Here is a 27,366-nt window from a genome sequence, read left to right on the forward strand (position 1 = left end):
CATGTTTCTGTGAGCAGTTTGTTCAAAACTTTTGAGAAAGAGGCAGATGATGAGGTTGTTTGGGGGCAGCCGCTTCCTTCTCACGCAACTTTTTCACCCTGAGTCGCGGTCCATCAGCGACCCGTCACACACTCACCCTGAAGTGGACCAGGTGACATGAGGTAGTTGAATAATTTAGCCAAAAAGCATAAAAGCCAGGAGCACTCACTTTGCAGCTACTATTGGGGACCGAATTGTCCCCTGAAGAAAAGCAGTCTGACAAAAAAATTAATTTGAAGAATCTCAATCGTCTGAGTTTCATCTTAATTTACTTATCTTCCATCAAAAAATAATAATTTTGGTAATCTTATTCAATTTATTTAAGAGAAACTGAACCTTAAAAAAAACGCTTGTATATGACTGAGTTATGCATAGTACATATAATATATATTTTATTATTTAATAATTTTACAAACAAAACCTGGTGAAAAAGATAAGTAAAGAAAGGGTAAAGCTGACAAATTTTGATTGGAAGGAAAATAAAATAGGATTTACCCCCAAGCCTTTTCTCGTATGTGTGCCAGTCACTGTTTGTGTTTCTGGCTCCACGAGATCTACAGAGATATACAATATTTGTCTTCGGCTGAGGTTTGATGCATATGTGTGTTTGTAACAGGCAGCTCGGCCATCTGGAGAACGAGGTGTTTCTCTGCTTGACTGACCTGTGGCCTGGCCGGGAGCCAAGAATTAGTGTGAAACGTAATTACAAAAGACATTTAGATACATAATTTAACATAAAACGATAATTTCATTGCATCATTTACCACATCAGCAGAATAAAAAGACTGCCCCAACTGGCATGCAGCCTCTTGCATTGCATGTGTGGTGCAGTGTTCCTCACTGTTTATCCAACCTTGAACTCACATTGAATGAATACATACAAAGACTTAAACAATGAAAATACCAGCTATAATAAGCTGCTGTTACAAACATGACAGCTGTGGGTCAAGTCCACAACAACAATCAATGGAAAACTGTTTAATTGTATTCATCCTCATTGATTGTTCATTTTGTGTTTCTGCAATTTTTTAGGAATTCTTTCAAAAGATATGGAGTGTACCGCACTGGCTAAGATTTAAGCACAAACATATTTCAACATAAAAATGTACAGGATCAGCAAAGTAATAATAAGTAAACCTGTGGAGAATATGAATGTTTGTAGTCAATTTTATAACAATCCATCAAAATATCTTCCAAATATCTCACTAAACTCATTGTCCCACTAAAGGAATGGTCGGGAGTCGTTAGGATTCATCATATGGAATATCTGCCAAAAAAATGCTAATCCATGATATTAGTTTTGAGAGAGAAAAATGTTGACTTCTTCATGGAACAATGGGAAAGGTCAAGGGAATTACCAAAGACGTTGGCTGTATCCTCTGGGGACCATGAATAACTGCACATGTGCCACAAAAAATGTTGAGATATTTCGGCATCTCACCTTTTCTTCGCTCTAAGTCTTTATCTTTATGATTTCAGAAAGCGAGCGAGGCCAATAGTCAAAAAATTCCAAAACAGTATATACAAAACAATACACTAAAACTTACAACAGAAAAAACACAAGCAGTGTCATTATTCACCGTGTCCAGAGTCTATATAAATGTGTATGTTTGTATGTGCTTGCGTGTGAGCAAATACCTTTGTTTGGTATTTGTGTGTCTGCTTGTCCCCACTCCACAGGCAGCACTGTCACCCTGACTCACAGCCAAACACACGTTTCATGGCTTGATGGATTCTCTGTATGACGCCAGGGCATGAGAGCTTATCCGTGGAATCCTCCTCAGCTAGAGGTAAGTTCAATAAAATGCAGGAAACAACAGCCACCGACAAAGGAGCTCCAGCGAGGGTAGAAGATCAGACACAGGAACCTGATACACAGCAGCTGAGAGGCAAAGTAGGACAGGGGAGAGGCAAGTGAGAAATAACCACAGTAACCACGATCTTGTAGAGTACACAAACATAAGTTTTGCATATTAAATATGTTATTTGCATCTACCTGATAGCAGTGCAGTCTCCTGTCACCAGGCAATGACAAAGGAAAAGGAAATAAAATAACACTCATCAATTGGTTTGAAATCTACATAAATTTACTTCTGACAAAGAACCACAAACTGACAGACTACAGCTGAACAGCAGAGCGGCGGGAAAGTAAACAGCATTCAGCAGTTTGAGTAAACTTCTCCTCTGTGCAGGCGTGCATGTGCAGTGCGAGAGAGAAAGAGCAAACAGAGTCGGTCAAGTTGACGAGCTAACAACGAGCAGAACTGTTTCACGGGTATTTGACAGATGGATGCCACAGATTGTGCATAATGATAGAGGAAGCACCTTAACTTCTTCCTGTTGTAGGGAAATGGAGCTGAAATATCCTGGATACAGGTGCCGCCATCTTGTGCTTAGACCATCACTTGGAGCCAGAGTGACTGTGATTCGTGGTACTAATGCTGATATCTGAAAATATGGGAATAATGAAGATCAACTCATGAGTGTAATCATCTACATGGCGTACCTCTGGGATAGGGAACTTTTATAACTACAACTATCAAACTCAATTTATTGGTTTTCTTGCACAATTCTGGTTTAAAAAAACATTTGATGATTTCATTTGTAATGGGGTTTTGTACTGTCCGTATCTGGTGGAGAGACTAAATAATGGATAGGGTGTTTCTAAATTGCTTTTGGATACAAATATTTTATAAAGTTCTTTTATTTTCATTATTGCAAATTTTCACATAATTTCAGCCACCATATGTCCCAAACCCAGACGTCTCTGTAGGGCAATATCACTAGACTTAGTGTCCTGGTGATAAATGGGATAAAAGTGTATAGTGCACATGTTGTCAATGTTAAGGAAGTCTAAACCATGTTAACGTAACATGAAGATGAACTACATTAGGACAGAGTAAATAAATAAAAAATGCTTTGAGCATTGTTTTTGCAACTGATAAACCTTTGACGTATTTTTGTTTTACCTTGGGACAAAAAGAGAGATGATAAAAGACGAAGACACTTAGAGGGACAGCAGGGTAGTGAGAGATAAATGTATTGTGTTTTGAATTTGGGGTCGAGAGGGTTTAAGAGGGTTAAAACAGTTTTCTGAGTGGTCTGTACTTGTAGAGGTCGCTACATCAACCTAATCTACTGCTGCTGAAACTTGCAACACAACATCACTGTTTTAGCTGCTGCTAGTTGGCTTTCCCCCCCGACTGAAACACACACACACACACACACACACAAACGTATATGCACACTCACAAGCTTAAAACTCCAGCCAACTTCTCGCGCTGGCATTGTTCAAACACACAGCTGCCCCAGCTCTGATTAATTCATTACAGGGCCAGGCACAGTATAATGTGTGTGATTTGTGTGTATGGAGCCAGGGAGGGGGACAGAGGCAGACACAGTAGGGAGGCAGAGAGAGAGAATAAGGGAACGATGGCAACAAAGAAGGAAGGAGGGAGCATGCAGAGATTTATAGAAAAAAAAAAAAAAAAGAGCGAGAGGGGTAGAGAAACAGAAAAACAGAGGGAGCGACGGAGAAAGAGCGAGAGGGCATGTCGGGTTCGGATTATTAGTGCTCCCTAGTGGTCAGCTGGCGGATTTATTCAAATGATTTATAACGCTGCTCTTGCTCTGGGGGTTTTGTGTTTGTTCCCATTCATGTTCTTTTTTCATAGCGTATTTATCATGTGTGTGTGACTTTGAATTTGCCGCTGCCATCGACTTTGAAACCCATAAGCAGGCTTGACATATACCCCCCCCCCCCCTTTCACCACCGTCACCACACTCCCCGCGCCACACTCCTCCATACATCCTCGCACCCACTACCCCTCAAGGCGACCCACACATACAAACGACCCAACAATGAATTCTAAGAGGCAGACTAATAAAGGCAATTGTGTTGATGTATGTAGCTTTTAGGCAGGGTTAGTGTGTTGCCAATGGACTCTGTTGTGCAGAGTTTTGTCCCCATTGTTCCTTTTGAAACAGAGTTAGCAAAATACCCCATTTATCGTCCGTCAAACATCGGCCTCATGTTTCTATATAAATGTTAATGCCCTCTCCCCGAGCGTACAGTTTAGTCTGCGGGGAAGGTTCTCTGGGTACGAGGAAGAAAGCGCCGCAGCCAACGGAAGAAAAACTACAAGGCAGCCGAAGAATAAGAAAGTAATCCAGCTTTTCACTAAAACCCTGTTTTTCTAAATGTCACACTGGATTAATAAAGGCCTAACATGGTCAATGTGGACTTTTATTTTGTCTAGTAGGAGAAACAAGGGGATGAATAACAAGACTGCAGCACTGGCACACTCTCTCAAATAGGAAGTTGTTCAGTGAAAGTATGGTTAATGTTCAGACTTCAAAACAGGCATGAAAATGTTAAAATGGCCGTCATATGACCCTGACTATGTGCATACATTGCAAAATTGTATATATTGACTCAATTCAAGGGCTGCATGCATCAAATCAATCACCTTAGTATAAATCAATATATCAATGAGCAAGATGTTAAAAAATAGAGCATTATATTTTTGATGGCCTTCAAGGTCGATCGAGCCGGTTGTGCAGGACTTTTAAAGTGTTGGGTTTATTTCTATGGGAAGGTAAAAGGTTACAATCCAATAGAGCCACCAACTATTAGTCATGATGCTTATACCACAGGAATCAATAATGGACAACAAGTTATACGCTGCATCACATTGCTGAATAAGGACACAGCTGACTAAAAGAAAAAGGAAAAAAGAGCTTGACATTGAAATAGCTGAAGGCTGGTGGTTGCTGTGTCTGAGAAACACAAGCGTCCTCCACCAACTCCTTGACCCTCTGCTGGAAAAACTTGATTCAGTGTTTTTTAATCCCTCCCAAACACAAGTCCAGACCAACTGGCACTCAGCTATGCTGCTGGAGTTAAGGTGGAGAAATCAGGTTTAATCATGTTTATGTTTTCCAGTACCTACATCCAAGAGAACAGATGACTTACTCCGTACGGCTGGGAGTAAAACCTGTGATGTGTTTTTTATTAAACAATGAGAAGGACCTTTCAAAAATACTGCACCGCATATTTTCTTTTAACTAAAGCAGATTGGCCTGATCATCTTTTTATTCCATGACCTTGTTTGTTTGCCTTTCTACTCTGTGCCTCTTTTCTGCTGTTCACATTATGTTTTTATATGAAAAATGTTTATGAGTGAAATGTTTTAAAACATGATTGAATAAGAGTATTATATTCCCATCATCAAGTAATATGAACCATCAGCATATGTAAGTTTGATATTCTTTTCTATTTTTGATCCAGCTTCTTAAATGTGAGACTATGCTTATTTGCAAGAGAATGCCATCATTTGATGACATTTAGATTTTTTACAAACCTATACTGAAAACTAAAATGGCTCTCAGTAAACCACATACCTCAAACCAGGTTCAATAGCACCCTAGATAGATAGATATCTGTCTCGTAGATATTCGTAATGATTTCATCAAGATCCATGAATTAATACCTGGGAAATATGGAATTCAATCTTTGCAAAGTAACCGCAAAATGATGAAAAAATAGATCCGCCACCTGATTCCAATCCACAACAAAATGTATTGGATTCTTTCTTGACCCATACCACATCCTTCCACCACATTTTTTAGCCTCATTACAAAATAAACGTTTACGAAAACATATAGTGAAGGAATTAATAAGCAGATAAATCAATCATGAGATAACTAATACTTTTCTATTTTTCTATTTTATTATATGATAGCCTATGTAAGCAATCACGACATTTGTGTAACCGCGGGTTGACATGTTTTTACACATCAGGATAACACGCCCACACACAAACACACAAACACACACATACACCTTCTCCACTCTGGATTAAGGTTGACGGGCTGTCTCCAATCATTTCTGTTACTTTCTGCAACCAACAATCTGACATTCACACCCACCTCCTGTCATGATTGGTCAACTCTGAGGAGGCGAGAAAGGAGCCAGGGTTGGATATGCGTTCCACGGATTACATTTCAATTAGTCGGAACACATTTTGTTCTCTAATGCATTTGAACTTGACTCATTCAAAAGCCACAGCCGTAATATGGATCACTTATTCAGATTGTGTTGTGAAAGTAGAGCAGCAATTACTTCCCTTCATCAAATAACGACTGGATTTAACACTCTGGAGTCTAAGCCATTTTTTCCTATTTTTGTTTCTCCAGGTATGTCTGACCTCAACCCTGTAATGGACGGTCAAGCTATATACATCTCAATATGTATACTGCAGTGATGTCCAATGAATATATGAAAAGTTATATGACCATAAAAAGACAAAAGAAAAAAATCTCACAGAAATGTACTCAAATAACACAGAGAACCATTATGAACAAGGTGTTTGGCTTTAGAAAGTAGTTCCCCCCCCCCCAAGTCTGGGCAGTCGGGAGAAAGAAAATAAAATTCTAAACAAAACACTGATCTATAGACACCAGCATGGGTTCAATCTCATGTTATTGTGTGCTTGCCGGGTAGGAAACTCAGCCTATAATTGGTCGACAAGTCAGGAACAAAGCCTCTGATTGGCACTGTGGGATTGCTGGTTGACAGCTAACAACCATGCTAACAGCAGCAATAACTATTTTCATCTCGTACAAATGGATAAATAATCACAGAAAACATCCAGTATTGGATAAGTCATTGTGGTCTAACCAAAAGACAGTACAGTTCAAGGCTAGTTTAAAAAGGTTCTGAAAGGGATACCATCGGTTAAACATGACATTCATCATTCAGTAACAAAACTGCTTTCTACATGTATGTACATCACTCTCCTGAAGAAAAGACAGATATTTTGAACAGTCAGCATCAACTCAAACCCGTGAACTCCTCTCAACATGAAGATCTGCAAACAAACTCGACAGAGCGACCACAGCCGGCGAATGTTTCTGCCCCGATCGACTGCGCCCGAGATCAAGACGAACCTGAAGTAAAAACAAGCTGCCAGCCCACAGGGAGACCTGTCTATCTGTATTTCGTCCTCCGTTCCCTCACACCTCCACTCATCTTCTGATCTGCTCCCTTCATCTCTCCATTCATCCCCCTTCTATCCATCCTTCTACCCTTTTTGCCTCCTGAAGGCATGCACGCAAAACTTTTCTCTTCAGCACCTTGGAGACGCTGCTAGAATAAACTTTCATAATGGGGGTATTGATTTGTTGTAGGTATTTTTTATCATTGCAGGTAGAAGTATTCTCAAGGTGATGGGGATGATTATATGAAGGGTTTGTTTATCTGTTTATTTCATTCAATCAATGAACGCGCCGGGAAAGAGGTGAGAAAAGGTGAGAGAAAAATATCAGAAAAATACTAATTTAAACAGTGCATTTAGGTATTATTATAAAAAACACTTTCATCATAGAGTATTTAGATGCATGAAAACTTCCTGTTTAGTGAGTGATTGTCACCATTAGATGGCTCATGTTCGGCTCCTCTGAGAATTGTTGAACCATCCCAAAATATGTAAGGAATGAAATATATTTCAGAAAGGAATAGCAAGGGGAGTCAAACCTGGAAGGAATTCAATTTGTTTTTACGACTGTGCTGTAAGTCTGTGTTTGAGGATTTTAATCCAGAACAAATCTTCACTTCCTTCTTATCAAGGCCAAAGAAACTGATTTAATAAATTCACTGAACTGATGAAGTGCTTATTACACAATTCTCCCACTTCAGCTTGGGAATGGAGTTGCTAAAGGGCTCTAACCGTGGTTCTTAGTTTTACCCTTGAGCTTATTTTAAAATGGTTTGACTGCATCATTCTGATTTAGTTCAAATGTGAATACATATTATACTAGAAAGGTCTATTTAAAGCTCCTTCAACATCAAATGGGAAAATTAGGGAGAAATTGCCTTTTTCTATAAACCGTCGTCAATATCTGTGGTCAGGACGGATTACCGGCCAAGTCAGAGCAACGGTTTCCAGCAGTCAGGCTGAAAGCTTTAGGCGGAGGGAGAGGATACAGAAGCGGGTGATGCGAGCCGGGCTATGCACTATGTTAGAGGATAACCCGTACAGACCAGTGTTCCCTAGTCGGCTTTTGGAAGAAACAGTGGGTGAAAATCCCCATGAAAAGAAGTAAAAGATTTTGAGCCATTTTAAAAGTGTGATAATTTCCAAGAGAGACTGTTACTAAACACTGACCATGTCACTGTACATGTCAGTAGCGTGTTTCAGTTTTCACCAGTCTCAGCCTACGATGACTGCCAGTCAGATACACAGCAAGCGAACCGGAGATCTTGATTGGCTCGAGAGGCCACTTGAAATCCCTGCGTGGAAGATGAAGACTGAGGAGGGAGGTCTGAAGTTCTTTCATCTCTCTGTCGCTCTCACACACCAAGTCATCGAATCTTGTCCCGCTGAACCATCCAGTCTCTCTCAAGCCTCCCACCACTGCACTGCCCGTCTTTTTCTCTCACTCCATCGAGAAATCTCCCCCTCATTCTCTTTCTTACTTTCCTCCTCTCTCTTTATCTCCCTCCAGCTTTGTACTTGCTATTTTTCTCTCGGCCCCACCTCTCTCCCTCCATTACTGTGTGCAGTTTCACAGGCTCTCGGGGAGCTGTGTATCCCCCAGACACAATGCCGTCCATTCATATTACATCAAGAGACACTGACACCAATTATTTGAAGGGTACATGAAGCTGCAAAGCACCATGATCCAGAGGATGAAGGGAGAATTGAGACAGATGGACAGAGAGATGGGAGAAGGATGAGGGACGGGGACGGATGAGGGAGATTTGAATTCAGTTTGAGGTGAAGATTTATGAAGAAGGTCTGGTAAAGTTATGAGGGAGTCAGAAACTTCACTGAGCCGGAACCTGAAGTTGACATTGGCAGCTCACTTCAAGCGATATCAACTTAATTTGTGTCTGGCTGCTGTTGTGTTGGAAATAAAACACTTAGACTCTGCCTGTTAAACCAAACTTAATCCCAGCACTGAAACCAGTTTGTTGTAAGTTTCTAGCCTCCAGCAGTTTGTGTCAAGTTGTACATGCAGTTGCTATAGAAACCTCTACTGGCAGAGGTCTTCAGCAGTCGCTGCTTCACTTCCATCTTTTCATTACTGTGACCAAACAAATATCGACAAGCATTTTTAATCTAACCCACAAATAAAGGTTTGAGAGTTATCTGTATGTTCTCTTCTTGTAGAGATCAGTGATCATTAACGTATTACTACACAAGCATTATACAGTTGCGAGGATGTATTATCAACCAGGAGGAAGAACCCATTGCCCAGGGGCCAAACACTCTCAGGGGCCTCAAAACACTCTTGCTGTCAACATCATTTAATTGATACATATTTGTTAAAACATGCACAGATGAAGTATAACATCAACGAGGCCTAAAAGAGGCCCCACTTGTTGACATGGTCTTGTGTCAAAGTATAGTTTTAAAACTGTTGGAGCTTATAATAGGCCTATGAGTTTTAGGGTTAGCATTTAAATATCAAATTCCGATCATTTCATTTATTTTTGTCAGGTTATTAACACAAGAAAAAACCTTGGGTAGGTAAATGTCACTTGATCAGATTAATAAGTTAAGGCTGCAACCAAAAAGTTGTCCAGAGAATAAAAGGTCAGCAAAAGATGTTTAAGCGTTATTTCCTCAAGCCCAAGTTAACGTTTGCAAATAGGTTTTCAGCTCATCGACCTCTAGAGGAGCTTCTGGTTGTTCTGTGTTGGGTAAAAAAACCAATTTCTCCCAAGAGACTGACCTGACCATTTACAATTGTAAGCCAGAGTTTAAGTAGATCTTTGTTTGCTGAATTGATGCATTTACCATTTACTCTTCAAAAATCTGACAAACAACAGAATTTCTTGTAATTATTCTTCTGGACCCAGATAACACTTGGTTTCTTGTTGGTTTGAGGTATAATTTATTCAAATTGTCTCATTTGTGGAATCTCATTGTTTCAGTGATTTGTATTCATTGCCATTGGATTTGTTGGCCAGTGTTATTTCAGTTTCAGAGTTGCTTCCGGGAAAAATTTTAAAACTCTATAAAGGATATGTTAAATACACAAAGTATATTGATAGATGTTATTTTCATGTGTTTATTTCACAGCATTTTCTGTTAAAATTTCACTCAATACAACATATCACTTAAATAGACGGAATTTAATATAAAAATTAGTAGATGAATGCACTTTTAAAAAATCTTACTATTATTGCCAATAGACAATCCTATTAATAATGATAAATAAGAGCTTTGTGTTGTCATATAAAAGAGATTCAAAGGAGTTTTTACACAAACGCTGTATCTGCAGTAAGTTTCTTTAACTGTGACAGCTCCTGACATTACGGACCACTGAAAAAGTAAGAGGAGGATTTCACACTCCCCCCTCTCTCCTCCATCCATTCACGGCACATTCATCTCTCCACATTTTGTCCTCCCTCTCCTGACTTGCTGCTCCATTTCTCCCGTTATGTGTGGGCACTAACCTCACCTCAAAGGCGACTGTCATTGTTTTCCATTTGCAACGATTCAAGGCTCTTCAGGCATCTCCGGGCAACACACAGGAGGGAGATGGCGAGACAGGGAGAGGGACAGAGAACCAGGGGCCGAGGCCGGGAACCAAGGATCCGTAGCCAATCTACCATGATGCCTCGCTCTGCAGTTCTGGGAGTGAAGTCAATCTCCCGCTTCATAATTTCGTTACACACATTCAAGCTCAGATGGGCAGAGACACAGCAGCCACTGTAGAAGTCCAACTTTTTATCACATGTGTGCCCTCTCTGATGTGACCCAGAGGAGCATCTGCTGAAACAGGGCTCCAGGGCCTCAACATAAAAATCAGATAATGGCTTTAATTTTACTTCATTTGTAGAGGAGAGGATAGATTTTACCAGGTGTTTTATTCGTTTTGCACTTGGCACGAAACTATACATGGAAATACCTACTTGTTAAATCACATCTGTGATCACACCAGATCATACCAGATCACACCGTAGCACTTGTCAACATGTATGTAGTAAATATTTATTAGTCATGCATACATGAGATCTCAGTACTTAAGGGATCACATGCAACACGCTCCACCCTTCTTGGGATCTCAGCTTCACACCTTTTAAGCTTTATGTCCTTATCTTGCATGGTTGTGGTGCTATTTTGTTGACAATTTGAATATTCTCTCTCTATTTATTTATCTACAAAATGTCTGAAAATAGCAAGAAATACATATCCATTTAACTTTGGCCGGAACCAAAGTTGACCACCTCAAATTGCTCTTTTTGTCTGATGGACACCCAAAACTATTCAGTGTGTGTGTGCGTGCGTGTGTGTGTGTGTGTGTGTGTGTGTGTGTGTGTGTGTGTGTGTGTGTGTGTGTGTGTGTGTGTGTGTGTGTGTGTGTGTGTGTGTGTTTGTAGCGCATGAGACCTACAAATACACGAAAGAAACAATGGAAGTGCACATATGCTCGTATATGCACCGTTTATAGGTTGCAAAAATACATTAAGCTGCATCTGTTACTACTGTTGTAGGTGACAGGTAGCACATGCCGCCAGTTTTTTATTTGGCAGACACTCACTCAGGACAACGTGTGACTGCATCATGTTGCTGCAGGTCCACCACAGAGCATAATTACACACTGCAGCAGACTGTCTGAGAACCAATGCCTCTCTGTTCTCTCCTTTATATTCAGGAAAAGTTCAGAGGCGGCAGGATACGGACCCCTGACAGATTTCAGAGTTTCTTCTTACAAGCTGATCGTCTCCACTTCTTCACAAACAAGTACAATATGAGGAGTTCTGATGCAACTTCGCCCACTGTTTTGGGTCAAGTTTGATTTAAACCAGCTAGACTCTCCCAGTCAGCAGAAGCTCTAGATTAAAAAGAATAGATCAAAACAGATGGTATGCACCCTGCAAACTCACAACCAGGAAAACATAATAACAGCCTATTTAATGGGTCAAGTCTATGATGGGTTTTGTGATGTATTGGGCAATCTTCTGCTCGCACCCCGCAGCGCCCAATCCCGGTTTTCCCGACTCCACAACATCCATAAAGACATACTCTGAGATGCAGCATAAGATGGAGTGGAGACAAAGATGGAGGCAGAAGTAGAAGATAATGGGAAGGGATGATAGAAAAAAGACTTATGGGGAATTAAAGAGAAATACACATAAGAGTAGTTTTGGCTTGTGTTGGATCTTCTAAGAGTGGCAAAAACATAATCTCTTGGAGAAAAAAAACATTTTGACCGAACCTCTATTATCAACAGGACATTTAAATCCACTAGATCCGTTTTGTGTCTTCATCTTCATTAAGAACCATGAATTATTCAGTGTGAAATTAGTGAAGGTGTCAAAAGGCTCCTGGATTTGTGCCTTTGTATGGATCCACAGCTAAATATATTGAGTATTTAATGGTTTCTGTCTTGGCCTATGTCCCATCATTCTACTAAGTTTTATGGCTTTTGCATAATCTTGCTGACAGACAAACAAACGAACATTTAATTTAATAAACACATCATTTAAGGAGCATTAAATAATATATCAACCCTATCGCCCTCGGATAGTGGTTGAATTAGAAAAGCGGGGTCTCCCCTAATACAAACCTCTGGCCTTTTATTCCTTTGGCAAAGTATTTCCTCAGTGAATGTTATTGATCAGAACATGATCTGTCCCCTGCAAAAGGAGGTTTGACAGCGGTCACACTGAAAATCCTCTTTTCATTCCATCCTCACAAATTCTGCTTGGGGCTAAACTCTGGTGCTTACAAGGGAAGCACCAATCCAACGGTTTCACATTCGCCATTTCTGATATAAAATCGGAGGTCATCTGAGGGTGAAGGGAACACATCAGATACCGGTGTTTCTCTTTTAATATATTTCATATCCAAAACATTCCCTGCATAAAAACAACTGGATGTAAGGGTAACATATGATTATGATAGACTGTGTGTACATATATTACTCTAAAATCATATTTGTTATTTTGACCTGTTAAATTACTTTCATTTGAGGGCCTGTATTGCCATGTAGAGCAAAGTATGAAAATCTCGGGGGGAAATGACATAACATGTAGTATATAGAGGCAAATTATATATAGAGGAATATACAACCACACAAAACTGCAGGTTAAACCTTCTGGCCTTATTTTAGGAAAAGTAAATGTTCAAGTCCAACTCTAAGAAGAGTTCTGACTGAATGGCCGTGAGTGACAGCGTGTTGAGTCATCGCTGCTTCATCCAGTTCATTTTTAATTCTCCACATTTGAGAGTAGGAACACTCCCCCTCGCAATCATTAGTAAAAAGTATCAGACGCAATATATACATCATAACATCACGTGTTTAATCTGCTATTTAACTAAATAAATCGGTTTAAAGATGTCGGTATCACCGCTGTTCTCTACCTGATGTGACAATCAGATTTTAGCTTTTGACACTGGCTTGAGGTCGCAGATGGAAAAGTATCTGGAAGCTGCATTTGGTCCAATATGTGGTTTCGGTTATAAATTATTAAAATAAGAACCATGAAACAAGAATCAGATCTCCACTAAAACACTTGACCTAACTCAGCACTGGGTTTTTGAGTACAAACAACCGAGTCCAATTAACATCCATCTTTAGTTAGTTCAATAGGAAGTACAGGGCATTTTCCACGCTCCAACTGAAGCACATGGAGAAGTCACACATGCACACTGCAGCAGTTTGCAGTGTATTGCCTCATAGTCCCTTTGGACCTCCTCATGTTTAAAACACACAATCTCCATCTTAAAAGCAAATCAGTTATTGATGATTAATTTAAACCCCCGAGAGGTATTTCTTAAAAACCGCACTGGATTTTCAACGTTTCTGTCTCGCGCAGCTCATCTTTATCGCAACTACACTTTTTCTCTCCATCAAACTTTCACACGGACAGATCTCAGAAAGTCTCAGTGAAGATGATGCAAGGACAGTTTGAGATCCTCTTTTACTTTTTTGCCTTTCTTCTTTCAGGTATTTTTCTTTCTGTATCTATGCTCAGAAAATATAACTGAGGTTTATAAATAAGCAGGTGAGCATATTGTATGAGCCCCTTTTTTATCAATGTGGTTTTTTAATGTTCCATTTGAAGTTTATAAAGAGTATTTTCCTATCTCCTTCCGCTACCTCATTAACAATTTCCTTGTTCTCATAACCTTAAATAATCATCGTCCCAAGATTATAATTTGGTGCTTGATTATACATTGTTCTGAGGCTGCTCAGTAATTTAAACATCTAATTTCATTATAGAATCGTGATGACTATAATCCAGCCTGTTAGAAGAATAAGAATATGAGGATTAGGTCTGTTAAATAAACTCTTTACCCAATGTTCAAGATAATGATATAAGACAGAATATCGTGGGATAGGAAACTCAAAGATTAATAAAAAGAGAGTGTAAAATATTAAGGTTTTATCTGCTGCTCCTCTGTTTAGAGGTTTGTAAAACCAGATTCTTCTTTACATACCTTGAGGCCGAGGTTTCCATTCACTGCAGCCTTTGCTTTTTTGAAAATTCATTTTTGTCCCATATTCAGAGGTATGGCTCTCATGTTATATCTCTTAATATAACATTAGTTATGTAAAATAAATGCTATATCTTCAGAACTTGTGCTATTCAGGGTTTTCTTGTTGCACACCTGAGCCAAGGTGTAACAGTTGTCAATGATGATGAACTCAGGTGTAACCTTACTGATGTCACAGATTTTCTCCCTCGAAGGTATAAGTACAGAATGTTTGGTATAATGTTGCATCTGATAATTGTAAGAGTTAAACTTGCCTTGAAAAGAACAGACTGCTTTGCAACATCTGGAAATAAAATATATGCTGACTCACCAGTTTGACACTTTACCTCCTGAGCACAGCCACTACCTGTGTGTCTGTGCCTCAGTGGGCGTGGCAGTGTCGGGGCTCGTACGCCTGAATGGAGAGAGGAATATAAAAATCAGCAACATTTTGAACAATGTGGATTCTCTTTTCAAGTCACTATTGTCTTGCAAAATACCCATAACCTCCTTATTTAAATTTTACTGTAAGCCATACAGGGCTATGTGTGTAACAATGCACTTGTTAAAGGCAGGGACCAGAGGGACGGGGGGGGGAAGTAGGAAGGACCCTCCCGCCTGAATGTTCTGTACGTTTTCCTGTTGTTGTGATCAGATCCCACCGAGACACTCTCCTGCTGTGTTCTTCATTTGTTAAAGGCAAATTCGTTCATGTCTGAAAACAGCTTCAGATTGTATTGACTTTAGCTCAGAGTACCGAATGAACTGAACTCAAACCAGGGTACAATCTAAAGCACAAAAATACACAATAACTGAAAGACACTTCTATTCATACATGTCAAATCTCAGTATTTCTTGCTCAGTATTCACTTTTCATTGACTGTACAGTTATACCTCACACTGAAGCCTACACACACACACACCTTCCTGTGTGTGCTGACACTGGCCGCTCAGTGATATATTCGGAAGGTCAGTGGACTAAACAGTTCCTTTCTGTGGCCTGCAGGCTTCAGGGTTCTGCTTTGTCAGCACACAGCTGCTCACCCTTATCAACAGATAGGGAATATCCGCAGAACAGCCTCGGTTAGAAAAGTCATGTAGATTGTGCGTTTGTATGAACACTGAAGAGTGTGTATTTTTGTGTGACGCTACCTCCAGGACAAACTCAGAGAGAGAAAGATACTGGAGTGTGGGAGTGTGTGTGTGTAGGCTGGTATGTATCAGAGGATTATACCGAAAGAAATTCTCCTGCCAGACTGCAGATTTGTTTGTTACATGGCAAAAACAACCAATAAAAGTGTTTTGACTATGAAAAGGACCTGAACAGGGATTAAGGTTAATTTTAACATTTTTTAATGTTACATTATGAAAAGGCACATCTTCTAACAAATCCAAGCCCTGACACATAGACAGTTATTTTTGCATTCATATCGGATGCCATCTGGATTGACAGTGAACCCTTTGACTACTTTGAGATAAAACACAAACAACTAATCTTATTTCTGGCGAGCTCTACGGATATGGACATGCTATCTTGTTATTTATCATTTTCACGTCCGATGTTTTATTTTTTCACTTCAAGTACCGTGGGTAAGCCAGGAAAATGGACCATATGTCTAATTAAAAATTTTAAAAGCTAATTTTGCCTACGGGGGAACAATCTTATCTGGTTGGAAAATCACCAGTAATTCCTCAATCTGCTCTGGAACTTCAATACATGTTTATGTCTCAAAAACGGATATGATAAAGGTTCTTTATTCAGTCGTTACAAATCCAGATCCCGCTGTGGTGCAATAGTGTCAGACTTGTCACTTCTAGACAAGATTAAAAACTAATTGAATCCAGGTTCAATTCTGCATTTGTTGAAAGTGCACATGTGATGTTCTGAGTATTTACATCAGCAAGATGGTTAATGTGAGATTGACCCAAAATTAGAGCGACCAGGTTCATGTTTGATGAAGAAAAACACTTCATTCCCTTACAATGGTAATAGAGGAACATGTCACCTGCTGCAGAACGAGGACTCACTGATGTTTCTTTAATAGTTTTTAAAAGTAGTGGAACTTTAATGAATAAAATATTTGTTATTATGGATGAATTCATTGTTGCTTATGAGCTTTTTTATGGAGTCTGTTGACAGTAAGTAAAATGCAGAGCATAAACACAGCCTGGAACACAGTGTGATGACATGCCATAAAGAGAGCTGTCGAGGAGCCCGAGCCATGAGATGGATCATTTCACTGTCAGTCATGTCCCGGTGGAGAAAGGCTTGTCAGACTCTTCAGCTGTGGAGACATAAATATGTAAAGGTCCTAATGGCAGACACTGTCAAAGACCAACTGAAAATGATTTGAAGATTCGCATTACATATCTGAGTCTATGTGGGAAGACGTGGGAGGTGTACTCTGCAACTTTGTTCTGCCTATTAGCTGTGCCCTTCTGTGTTTCCTACACAGAATGTTTCTCTGTCCTCCCACTGAAGCTGCTATTTACCGGCTTGGGATTTCCACTCACATAACAGAAAATGTGAGGATTTTATCACTTTGTTGCACACCTCCATTAAGTTTATGGCTGCGTGAGCAATTACTCCCATGTGGTTTTACTGTGATTAGATGGCCTGGTCTGTCTCATAATATTTTGAGCAACAATGACTATGGTCTTAAGATGCAAATGTTATGCAGAAACTGGGATAAAAATAATTGCCCTGCACAACAACATTTTCTTTAAGGAGAAAAAAGGTTGCAGGTTGATAAAGTTCCTAATAACAGTGTGAAGTAATGGATGGCAGAAACAAAAGTTGTCCGGCATCTTTATTAGATTATCTGTTTAACTCTTATTCTGAAAAATTGCCTAAATGAAAGCTCCATTAATCAATATTTGAATCACAAGAACTAACATATATGCAGTTAAGTTCCCATAGAGATTGAGCCATAATAAGTTAAAATACACATTTCTTTCTCAAAGATGATGTCTGTCATTGCAAGGGACTCTTATCACACTGATATATGATTGCATTAAATTTGGTTTAACTAGTAATTCGATGTCATAAAAAGGTGGTGAGACGTCATGATTTCCATCTGAGACTGGCTCATGATTGGTTGAGCCAGTGTATCTATGGGATTTTAACACCGTGGCTCCATTCCCCCCGTCCTGATGGCTCTGGCTCCAAATGGCAGCGTTGATTTCCTGAATATTTTGGCTCAGTTTCTGGATAGTGAAAGGGAATCTATGATATATGGAATTACAAAGGATGACAGCCTTTCAGTTGTGTGGCATTGATATGACTATAAAAGATGCAGATCAATAAAAGCAGTTGGTCACTGAGTGCCACTTTCACGGCTGCAGTCTATACTTATAACTACAGTGCAGATATAAATGTCTGGCTGCTAACGATGGAAACCCACTGAGACCAATTAGCAAGTGAAAATGAAAGAAACCTGAAAACTTCAGTGTGCCTCTGAAATATATATTTTTTTAATGGAAAAAGGTCAACAGGTAACACCGTTAACACAAAAGTAATTGAAAAATCTGTTGCATTACTAATATATTTTTTGTTTCTACTTGTTGCCCATCTATTACAGCTCTCACAGGCAGTTAGCTGCATTATGTGGACATTATTAAATCGACGGGGGCATTACCACCACCGTCATGTTAATTGCTGAAATTACCCATAGAGGAGGAAGGGGGGGGGGGGGGGGCATGAGGTGGCAGGTAAGTAAAGGTGAAAATAGTCCTGGGTGATGTGGAGCATGGATGGCAGGATGGGGCGAGTAAAAACTCATTATCAAGTAGCACCTCGTCTGGCTGCTTTGGTACGTGTTGACAACAGAACAGAGCAGGAGGTCGAGAGGAGAGAGAAAAGAGGAGAATTATGATCAAATGAGACGGTGGGAGAGAAACCACGATCACAGAAAAGGAGAAGTGTCGAGACAAAAGGGGAAAGAAACACAATTCAATTCCCGGTTTTCTTTCTGATGACAAGTTGTTACAAAATGTATGTTTCGTGTATTTTTTTTATACCTCAATTAAAGGTACTGTGTTGTTTGAAAGTTGTAGGAACTAAAAGTGAAGTGAGGATGCTATTAAAAGTAATGACATGAACAGTTTTTCTGAATTAACTTTGGCTTCTTCTATCAGTCCACAGACATGCAGCTTTGGTTGAGTGAGGGAATCTAAACATTTGTGTGAATCTAACTGTGAATGGTTCTTTGTCTTTGCGTGTGAGCCATGTGATAGACATGGTGACCTGTGCAGGGTGTGCCTTTACCAATCGCTCAGTGTCAGCTGGGATTGGCTCCATGATGGAGAGATCCGGATGCTGCAGGACTCATCACTCTTCACGACTCTGGCTGTATTTTTGGGGGTTGTTGAATCTGAGACCAGACGCTTCCCTTATGCTATTGCATGATGGATACAAAATCGAAACATTTCTTATTGTAAAATGTTTTGCACAATGCTGCATATCATCATTTGTCATATCATGTTGTTGATGTTGGTCAATGAGCAAACACAATCCTATTTCATGCCACATTCAACATGAGAAGTTGTCCTCAGTGCAGGTAACAGTAAAAGGAGCCGGTGGCGTCACTGTGACCTTGAGGGTGAGCAGCGAATCCCCTGCAACTCTTCGTCTCACAGCTCACCACGACTGCTCGTCTTGTTCAAACACGTCCCAACCTCTGTCTGCTTTAATAGGAGTACCTCGGATGAGCAGCTGCAGCTCATCGCTGAGATCAGTGACAAAACGATGTCCTGACACGGCCTTGTCACAATAAAACCACAATAAAACACATCTTACCACGGTATGCCAGATTAATCTTTATTACGCAAAGCAGCAGGTAGGAAAGGTTGGGTTTGCATTAGCAGTAACTTATTACACCACTGATATAGTGTGACAAGAGAACAGCAAACAGTAAGGCTGATTCAAAATTAAAAATAGTAGTGTTTGAATCCCTCATGCATGTGAAGGCTATTTTAATTCTTCATGTGGCTGACAGACTCTTCACCCATTGGAAATTTGAAATGTGAATAGTGTCAAAAATATTTCATGAAATATACATATAACTTTAATTCAATACCACTTTTCGAGAGACACTGCCTGAATGCTACCTTGGTTTTACCTAGACAAATTCTGATTCAGTCATTATCAGGGTCCATTACCATTGCTTATCTTTGTCCTCGCTGTTCAGAATGGAATTCTAATGAAGTTCTACCAGGGGACAGAGGTGCAGCAGCATCTTTACAAAATGAGGGAAGCCACAGGATTGTACTGGATGAGGCTTAGTGGGCAAAGAGAAAAAAACATAGAGAAGAATGGAAAAGATGAGAAGTGAGAGGAAAATCAAAGATTTGTGGACAGAAGAGGGATAAAGGGCAGCGAAAAGGAGGAGACAGAAGTGGAAGGCTTCTCTCCTCTCAGCTACCTATCCTCCTGATTAACAGTCACAGGTCACATGTGATTGAATTTTAAGATGACTGTTTTTTGTGTTATAAAAATCAACAGGTATTAAAAGAGCTGTGGGAGTGTGCTGCTTGCAGAGACATGATATGAACTTTCTGTGGCCCAGAGGATTTTTTCCTGAGGAAGGCAAAACAAGAAATGTCTCTTTTTCTATTTCTATGCTCTTTTTAGAACAGGATATATTAGAGCCTTTGAGTTGGCTATAGGTTGAGTCACCACAGAGCTTCATCAATAGGTGACAGAGGGTAACTAAACAGGAATGTGGAAATGTCACAGATTATTACTTTTACAGGTATGAATGCTCAAATCTCAAAACAATGCAGTTGTCAAACGGTGTGTGTGTGTGTGTGTGTGTGTGTGTGTGTGTGTGTGTGTGTGTGTGCGCGTGCCATCAAGGGACACAGATTGTAGCACAAACCCAGTTATATGCTCATATCAACAAAACGCATTTTCTGCAGAGCTATAAAATCAGTCTCCCTTCCCCAGAAAAACAGCTCAGCCTCTGACAGAGCTGTAGTCAAGATCACGTTTGTCGAGCTGATGCCAAGTGTGCGACTGGAGCAGAAAGTCTAATGTGGTCTGAAGGCGACAGAGACGAATCCAAGGCCACAGAGCAAACAAGACTGATTAGCTTCAAATTTATCCTGCAATCAAATCATTTCTAACTTAAGTTTGAGTTTTTGGGATGCAATGACAACAATATGTTCAGCTGGGGTCAGATTAAGGGAGTTTTAAAATGCTAACACATTAAAATCAGGTTGCATCTTCACACAAGGAAAAACACATCAATGCATACCACAACATTTCATAATAATGGTGCTTCACTCACATGATCTCATGGGGAAGCAGATCTAAACAAAATGGAGACTCTGGTCCAGCTATAGAGTGATTATAAAACTAGCCGTAGACTGCGGCTCTCGTAAAGTGAAGCCAATGCATTTGTGAAACCTGTATTCTCCAGACTAACCAGCAGAGGGCGAACCGTCAGGTTAAAAAAGGAAGTCAGTTTCTATTGAGGTATAGACATCATAATGGCAGCTCACGAACCAAAAGATCCGAAATTCACGATGGGATGAAATTTAGGTGCAATAATTTGCTGGAGCATTAGTAACACTTTATAAGTGAGAAAAGGCAAAAGTAGTAGGCAAAAGTAATCTTCCCAATCTTGAGGGAGACAAAATAAACACAGGTTGTCTACTGAATCGTTAGGACTTGCATTGAAACCTGTTTTCAGTAATGGTTAAGATACTCAAAGATAATTATGAGGAAAAGTAAGTTTATAAAATATATTCAAATCTCTCATTTCTCGATGGAAGGACTAAATGTCATCATCATCATCATCATCAGCCACTTCAAGAAGCCATTAACAAGTGTGATAAAAGTGAAAACTGCAGCAGGTTTTCCCCTCAGCTCTGTGGCGGACAAATCCTTAATCGTATCATTATCTGATATCTCTAATAGCAGTCGGCATTGAAAGCTTGAGAACTAGCTCCACATAAGTGTTTTACATCTGAGGCATGTATCTGTCACTCCACAGCAACTTGTGATTAGTGCAGCAAGGGAATACATTATCTGGGATCCACAGCATCACAGACAACCAATAACAACTAGACAGTTATTTTTTAGTGAAAGATCAAATCAAAAGCTGAGAGAGACAGCTCAGGAGGAAAAGTGTTTTTCTTTCCAATTCAGTATTTATAGATTTTAGTTGGGGAGGGAAATATGAGAGAGGGATAATGACTCAGAGGTCTGAAAGGTGTTTCTTAATGGTCTGGTAACTTACTGCACAGATTAACTTTCGCAGTTTCAAAGTTTACATTGTAACAATTCCATAATAAGTGAATATTGTCTAATACCCAAAGGTTGATGGCAGGTTAATGTCTTAATGGATTTGGAGGGATTTATCAAGCAATCATCTACTTTGACATGACTGCTTCTCTTGGATGAAAAGGATTTTACAAAATATCTACAAATATCATTGAGAAAGAGGGAAAAGGTTGTTTCTTCAAAAATAAAGCAGAAATTTTGCTTTTTTTTAATGCTTCTAAACTATTCAGAGCCATCTCCAGAACATGTTTATTGTAAGCAGGGCTGGGGAATAAAACAATAATCTTTGCAAAATAATTTTAAATCGACAACAATGTCACAGAAGTTCAGTATGTATCGATTGCATCGTGTAAGAATCGCCGTTGGTTCTAATGTTCTGCCTCAGATTTGTAAAAGGTTTGGCTGTTTCTCAAAGTCAAGAGTAAACCAATCTCTTCTCAAAAAGCAAAAATCATCAATCTTTTAAAAAATAATTTGACATTGATAAAGATAATTATCAGTATCAACTGATATGGACATTTTTCTTTTGATAATATTTTTTCGCCATCGCCAAGCCCTTCTTGGGAACAGAGGTTAGTCTGTATCAATGCTATGCCATGGCCATTATCATTGCAATTAAATTTGTAGGTTAATTTATTATTACTATTTTTTAAAGTGAGGGAAGGTAATAGGCAGAAACTGTTTTCTATCTCAGCATCAGCATTGTGACACCAGAAAAATTCTGGTGAACTGGGGAAACAGGAAGGTCTGTGTAGTGCTTCTTTATATGAAAACATGTTTGCACTTCAGCTAACATGTGTATGCTCGGTGGCAGATGGGGAAGGGGACTCTGACTCCCACCGGCCATCAACAGTGGGCTAAGAAGAGCAAGATGAAACGGGTCGGCAGTCTTGAAGGACGTGAACTCCTGAACTCTGGATTCAAAAACATTTCTGCCACAGCAGAGCACGACTACCGGGGGGGGGGGGGGAGTGTCCTTGAACTGGCTTTCGCACCCTGGCTGCACAGCATGACGTCCACAGGCTCAATGTCCGATTCTCTCTCCCTGTGTGTCATCTCGCTTCCCATTAGTTTATATTTTTCCATCTCCCCTCTTTAATTCGTCTCTAATAGCCCACCTGTCTCTGCCTGTTCTTCCCTCTATCCATCTTCCTCCCGCGCTCTCTGCTAGTACCTTTCCATCAAGCAGCTAACTGACCCATCCAAACTATTCAGAAACCTGTGTCGCGTCTGATTGCTCTGAGAGTTGTGCTTTTCTGGGCGTGTGTGAAAATTTGAATACCAAGGAAAACTAACTTTCACACAATAACATGCATGAATTTACACCTGCAAAAACACTTAGGCCTAAAACACAAAGACAAACAGGGCTTGTGCTAGTATGCATTCTAACATTCAGGATCTTGCTCTGCTCAGGCTGCACATTTGAGCAGAGACGCACAAGCTGAGAGCAAACACAATGTCAGACTCAAGTAATCGTTTGTTCCACTGCAGCCGAGGAGCGTGGTCCTCTCTGAGCAGTCTTTCCTTTCAATGATCTGAAGAAGTGGAGCAGAAAAGAAACGGAGGGTGAAACACTGAGGTGCGGCTGTTCTCTGTTCAAACTACTGAACACGTTACAAACTGATCGTGAGCCAGTAAAACCACAATTAATGATGTTCTGTTGTGGCAAAACATTAAACTGTTCATAAACAACCCTGTGAACTTTGTTTTGTATCTGCAGCTCTTAAAAAATGTGTTTAATATATCTAACATTTTAGTGATCTAAAGGATCAGTACATGATTCAATCCAAGCATTTTTTATGAATCAATATCAGCTAATGTCTGATTCTTTCTTTACTGCAGAACTGAATTTATGACAGCCGGGCTCCACAGAGTGAGAATGTGTGAACGTGTGTGTGGATGTGAATAAATGATGTGACAGGCTGTTAAAATGTAAATATTTGCTAAACTCCGACAACGAGCGGTGTGAGAATAATCAAAATGGCAGCTTGTCTTTTTCTGTTATTCGCTGATCATTACGTCCACAGAATGACAGACTTGTCCAGGAGCAGGTAAAAGCTACGGTGGCCCTGAGAGCTCAGTGCACTGCATCTTTAAACACATGCAAATAGACAAGAAAACATGTGCAGCTGTCCTCCTGTCTGAGATATGAAGTAAATGAAATGGTGTGTGTGCGTGTGTGTGTGTGTGTGTGTGTGTGTGTGTGTGTGTGTGTGTGTGTGTGTTTGTGTGTGTTTGTGTTTGTGTGTGTGTATTTCCAGCAAATGTGTAATTTTGGTTGAAATGTGAGTATGTTCAGGGCATGTGTTTTCAGTTTAATGATTTTATTTTAATTTGCTTATGTTTTGTCTATTTGCAAGGGATCCATTAAGTTCAAGTGAATATCAGCTCTTGTAAATTAATATTAATTCATTGAGAATGATTCTTATTTTGTAGAGTTTGAACTGTTAATTCTCTATTTTGCTGTTTGCACTGTTAAGCTGTATTTGGCTCAATGGCATTTTTGGATTGGGTCTAGTTTTCCTTTAGTTTAGATTAGGTTATATGTCCTTGGCTTGTTTTCAAATCAGCTGAAGAGTTAATACATGTGCGTCAGTTTCAGGTAGATTTTTCCAGTGCTCTGATTTACATCAAGTCAGCCTCTGTACTGGGAAGACTCATTCACTGGAATCTAATAAAGACTTATATCAGTATACACAGAGGAAAACAGGCTTTGCATGTAAACAACCTTTAGGATTTATCATTCCACACGATATGCTCCCATTGTCACTGCCAAGCGTTAACTCTGCGTTAATGGCGGCACTTTCTGCTTCATGGATCTGCATCCCTTTGACCTCAAAGGCATTAGTCTCCATCTCCTCCCCTTCGTAGCATCTGAAAGCTCGGCTGAGCGCACGGGAGCTGGTTTCACATTCCTACGGGAATGTTGCATTATTTTTCCAACACATGACAACGCCATGAAATAATGACATTGACACACAGGAGCTGGTGCGTGTACAGATAGGCAGAATACAGAAAAAAGGTTTTACAAGCAAAAGCGTTCCGACGGGAGAGAAGCTGCCGGCCGTCACAGCGGCTGCTGAGATGTGAGGTAAGGGGGCCGTGTCTGTCACGCCACGCTGTATGTAGATGACAGCCCACGTCAGTCAAGTGCGGCGAGTTAAAGCGATAAGGAAAGAGAGGAGTTCTCCCCCTCTCTCTCGTTTGCAGCGAGAGAGAGGGGGAGTACTGACACACTGGTGGTCAGTGCATTTTAAATGACAATTAAAAAGCAGGAACCGTGGCAGGAAACTCTCCATAAAGCCAGGGAGCTGTGGCGGAGTGACTAATAGCAAAGATAATGGCTAATATCCTCCCCTTCTGTCCTCTTAGCTCCAGCCTGTGTTTATTTCCTTCTCTCGCTCATTTCCTTCCAAATCTCCCTTATTCTTTCTCTAATTTCCCCTGCATGTTGTTACTCTCGCAACGTCTTGCCCTCAGCCGCTCCTCGACCCCGCCGCATCCTCTAATTTCTCCCCACCCCCAAGGCCAAAGACGTAAGGTACATGGATATGGTCTTCGTATGAGTCATGATAATGGCCGTCCCTCCTCTTGACCCCCTGACCTCACCTTTCAGGTCCGCCGAGAAGAACCAAATGCCAGCTTTAATTTGCATAGAGCCCATTAGCTTCCCTCCGATAACTTGCGAAAGGGGGAGACAGGCTCTGAATCACTTTATTGCCCAGATCTAGGGGTGGGATTTACACCTCCAGCAGGGAGAAAGGGACCTGGGCTCAGATGAAAATATTTGTACACACAAGATTTTACTATCTAAATTAAATAGATTTAATTTCAACTAAGACATTGAATTAATCAACAACCACTTCTAGCATTTTAGCCTATTTTCCATTATTTCAAAATATTGTAATGTTATATTCGTTCAGTAAAATGTTAAATATCAGGTTTCTTAGGGTTTAAATGAGTTTTAAAGCCTTTCCACTTGACCAGACACCAGTCATGTTGAGAGATGTACACGTGTGATGACCACATAGTCAACAGAAAATAGGCAATGTCTAATTTTATTAACTCTCTCCAATATTTGTATAATGCCTGAGACATAAATGTGCTCCTCTGATCTTGCGTTTCTGTCTTAGATTGAGAGTAAAATCTGAACAACATGGGTTCCATTTGTGATGCTCTTATTATGGTGACGTTAAACTGATGTTCAGGAAATATGTATTTAAAAAAAAAATTAGCAAGCTAATGCACAGTAAGCCAGTAATCGGGTCTTCAATTGTGGATCTGAACTCAAAAAGAAAAGAGGCCACAGATGTACTCAGACATGGATAATGATTATATTCATTAACCATTGCTTCCAGAAATTCAATTTACCTTCATTCAAAATGTATTAATTAAAGAACAAAGGGGGGAAATGTTAAACTGTGATCCCAAAATCAGGATGAAAAGCATGAAAAGATTATTTCCTGTATGAGAAATTCTAGCATTCTCCCACTCCTTCCTTTTCTCTGGCTCATCTTCTCTCCCACCATGCCTCGCAGGCATGTCCATTAAAAAGGACCCTCCAGTATTCTCTGGTAGATACGTGGTGCCCACACATTTGCAAGGGAACTGAATAAAATACAGGCTTTCACAGCTGTAAGAAAAAAAACAGGCAGCACGGTTTATCCATTAGAAATACAGCTCTTCAGTCACAACGTTTTTTTAATTAGTGCTATGCGTTGATTTGTAGATGGTTGGACTCATACTTGCTTTTGTGCAGCTGTGTCGTGAACATTATTGTTCCCATTCTTGCCCATGTAACTGGAGGATACACACTCTATGTGTGTAGTTATTTTCTTCTTACCTGTATTTTGCTAACTGCTCTGCCTCTGATTGGTTCTGATCGCAATATCTTTCTTCACTGAATGTGGGAGGCAGCTATAAGCTTGATATTAAAACGCCAAAACTGGATAGTTTAACCAACCTGACCAAAACCTAGTGAGAGCATCTGCTGATGAACAGTGTAATCGGCTTTCTCTTTGTACACACACACACACACACACACACACACACACACACACACACACACACACAATGAATAATAGCAGTTATACACATCAAGGTATTGTTTAGATAAGTATAAATTCCCTTCTGAGAAAATCCCATTTGGCCGAAACTGACTTTTGAAGCACATCACCCACAAATGGATGTGAAAGGTCTCTAATAGATACAAATGGGTTATATCCAAATGACTGCGGTCCGATGACATCAAGGGTAAGTGGTCTCAAGCAAAGTTGAAATACATTAAAGTGGTTTTCTAATACAAAAGATGACATCAGTGCATCGAAGGTGAGCTACATCCAGTCTGTTTGAAAGGTTCAGCGGAAGATATTGTGAATACAACTAGGAGATAAAGTTGCACACGAGTGAAAACACCAAGGAAACATATTCATAAGACTGTGTAAGTATCATATTGTGTGATAGAGAAACAAACTGTGTTTCTCCCGGTGTGTTTAAAAATGCATACGTGTGTTGCAACTCTACACCTGCCTGAGCCTCGAC

This window comes from Pleuronectes platessa, chromosome 15 (genome assembly GCF_947347685.1).
Source record: "Pleuronectes platessa chromosome 15, fPlePla1.1, whole genome shotgun sequence".
Classification (NCBI taxonomy): Eukaryota; Metazoa; Chordata; class Actinopteri; order Pleuronectiformes; family Pleuronectidae; genus Pleuronectes; species Pleuronectes platessa.